This window comes from Papilio polytes, unplaced genomic scaffold, assembly GCF_000836215.1.
Source record: "Papilio polytes unplaced genomic scaffold, Ppol_1.0 DF822178.1, whole genome shotgun sequence".
Taxonomy (NCBI): Eukaryota; Metazoa; Arthropoda; class Insecta; order Lepidoptera; family Papilionidae; genus Papilio; species Papilio polytes.
In genome coordinates this window covers 4,293,813-4,297,402 of record NW_013527026.1, presented here as the reverse complement: position 1 = coordinate 4,297,402, position 3,590 = coordinate 4,293,813, and positions in this window count along the sequence as shown.

Here is a 3,590-nt window from a genome sequence, read left to right as displayed (position 1 = left end):
TGTCGCGCGCCGCCAGGAACCCGTGGCACATCCAGCGGCGCGTCGTGCCGTCGCGGCAGATGTAACTGGACACAACAAATCTTAATATAGAATGCTAATCCTCTATTTTATACTATTCTATTTACAATAGCAATTCCAATGCCACAATAATTTATAACCTCCAATAGGAGATGGCACTCTAAAAAGAGAAGATAAAATCCTACAGCCACAATATTTGTTCTATTTTGTCAGATATAAAAGAGACAAAAATATGTGCAATTTGTGCAACAAGTTGTAGTCGCGTATATAATGAATAGTTAATCTTTTGATTAGACAGGATTAAGTAAACTTAAAGCTACTAAGTAGGGGAGGCTAGGGAGAATCATGTTTCGTGTAAATTATACGGATAGGATTAGGAAATGATATCCTAAAATGGCCGCTAAATTTTTTATACGGAATACATAAAAACGATGTACTTTTTAAAATAAACTTAAATTAAATCTGATATATCTCCGCGTGTTCTTTCTATCTTTATAATATTAGCGGTAATAATATTTTATTAGATAAGACAGTACATTAGTATATATCTATACGCGGACTCTCACATAAGAGGCTTCTGCGAACCAACCTCCGCCGCCGTCTCATTACATAACGTGTTGGCTACATATCTTTGTTTTGACACGATACCGAGAACTTTTAACCACAACAATCTTACAATGTTAACATGTTTTCACTTAGATTAGTCATTTGGTTATAAAACATTATTTCAGTGAAAGGAACTTGCGAGTGTGGGATTTAAAGCTTTCTCCTCTTTATCTTAAAAACATAAATTTTAAATGCTATTTTCTCTATTTATTGCATCTTTTTAACTTTGAATAACGATTATTTTCTTTGCAATAAATTGAGCAATGATTTAACTCTTTTATTAGGCAAGCCTTATTACGTTCTCTCTTATCTTCTAATCAATTCCTTTATACTAGTTGTTACGACTTCGTCCGTGTGAAATTGAAAAATAAAGCCTATGTAGCTTTTTAATCGCGATTTATTATTTCGGTCCAGTAGTTTTTACGTGAATTAAATACATATAAAAAGGTTAATAACATATTTACATTGCTAAACTTTTTATCGATAGGTTCAATCCTATATTTAGGAAAACTTGTTCAGTACAATCAAACAGTTAGTAGTAGTGATGTTGTAACTAATCTAATTTTACATTCTAACCCATTTGTTTGTATTACCAGTTCAATAAATCAAAAGTTTCAACAGAGTGTAGAGGGCGCTGCGTCAGTTCCGAGGCGTACAATTACTTCATTACGATGAAACAACGAGCAATCAACGAGATACGTTTATTTTACTTGGAAAGAAGAATTATGTGCTGTGAACGAAACAAAGGCGTTCGCTGTTATTAGTTCAGCTTTCAGTGGCCAGTGGCGGCTCGGACACAATATGATGAAACTTTAAACCCGAATTATTTTATATTGCGTTATTTAGGTTGTCTACTTTATTAAAAGTAATGGACAAATAATAAAAATAAATATGAAATAAAATTACAGTAGATCTATATTGAGAACATAGCTGATTTTTAATTAATCCTTGATCCCTGATGATGTAATAAAAATTTACAATCTATACTAATACTATAAAGAGGAAAAATATTGTATTTTTGGATTTTTGTATGTATTTGATTCACGCAAAAACTACTGGGCAGATTTTAATAATTCTTTCACCATTAGACAGGTAATTTATGTGAGAGTAACATTAGCTATACATATTACTATTTTTTAACTTCACCTGGACGAAGTCACAAGCAACAATTAGTGTAAAAAGTACATAGTTTTAGTATTTTTACATGTTACAGTAATTCAAGGTTAAATCGATGTGTTAAGTGTTTCTATATAGCAATACAAATGAGCGTGGGATATTAAGTGCTGTGTACATTCAAACATAAAAGCATTTATTTGCCCGCGTAGTATATGTGAGCTATGAGGTCGTAGGAAGGTTGGATTGTCAGGGACATGTACCCAACCCACTTGGAATCGATAACAAACAAATTTGCACAAATATTTTGCTTTGGTACACAAGCGATTAATCGCCATACAACTGTACGTTCTGTTGAAATTTAATCATAAAACGAACCTTTGTCAAATAAACGTGTTTGTTAGATTATTCGATAAGGTCCAGCTATAGACGCTTTGGTTTATATTTATTTCTGACGAAAGACTCAATCAAAATTAAGTGAAAAAAAGATATGCTTAAAGATCGGATATCAATAAGGAATAATTACTTTTGTTTTCTTGGTTACTTTCTCACCAGCAGCGCATCCCACGTTAAAACAACGGACATTAGAGTAGAGACATGAGATAAACAATGGGCGATAGAGAAAACATAGCTAACCTGAATCCCCTTTCGTGGTTCCTGTCGGGCGCACAGAAGGAGACCTTCTCGATGGTTTGATCAACGATGAGGCCCTTTGTCTCCTCCTCGACGACGCGCAGTCCATCGCCGCTCACGTGCAGAACGGCGCGGATGGGTCGCCGCCGAGAGTTCTGCAATACAAGTACAAACTTACAATTTTCATTTCATTAACTGCGTAATCATGTGATTGACAGTTTTATATTAACAATTATTTTAACATTCAACAGCTTTTATTTCGAAATGTTATATTGTTTTGTAAAATAATTGTAATTTTTAAGATAAATTCTTATGATAACACTGCAAGCTCAGACTTAGAAATGATTAATTTCTTTACGGAGTTTCTTGTAAAAGTCTGAAGTACTACGTCAATAGTATTCAAATCTTTTATTGTATTTTATAATTTTAGGTATTTAAGCAGTCTTTATAGCAACCTTAAGTTATACTCTAGTTTAGACAAGTATTAAATTTAAGTAAAACTGGGCCGAGACATTTCGTGACAGCCGACACTTGGCACTCTTCCCCCATTTATCACGAAAGGAATTCGCAACTTTTGTACAAATGTAGTTTTATTACCACTACAGTCCTACATAATATAACAATGGCCGCAAAATATTTGCATTTATGTACCGAATATATCGCATTAAGAGGGCATTGTATTTAGTTTAACATACCACACTTAATCAGTCATGTTAATTATCACATTCTTAATAAATAACGTTTTATTTTTCTTCTGGTAATATTTTGCTATACAATATACATATGACGTTGGAAGGATGATTTAATAAAAATGTATGCAAAACTGAGTAAATGCACTGTCTACCGACATGTTTACTAAGAAATTAAACAATAAGCCAAATACATCCCTTTTAAAATACTTGTCAACCAATTTACACAAATACTTTAAAAATGGGATCGGAAGTAATGTTCATAGACAATTAAATCCCGCTAAATCAAACCGTTAGCAGGTGAAAGCCGAATAAAGCGAAACAATAGCGAAACGAGAATGGCGCAGCGAACAAAGAAATTAAAAAGTGACCTTACAGCATTTCGCCGGCACCCTAGGGTACGGTAATGCAAATTGCTCTCACGCTCAAAAAAAATGAATAAATCCGCATAACCGCGGTCGCCAACATTCACATCTTCCCGGATATGATTTTAAAGGCACCATCGACACGCACTGCATCCGTTGTTTTTTT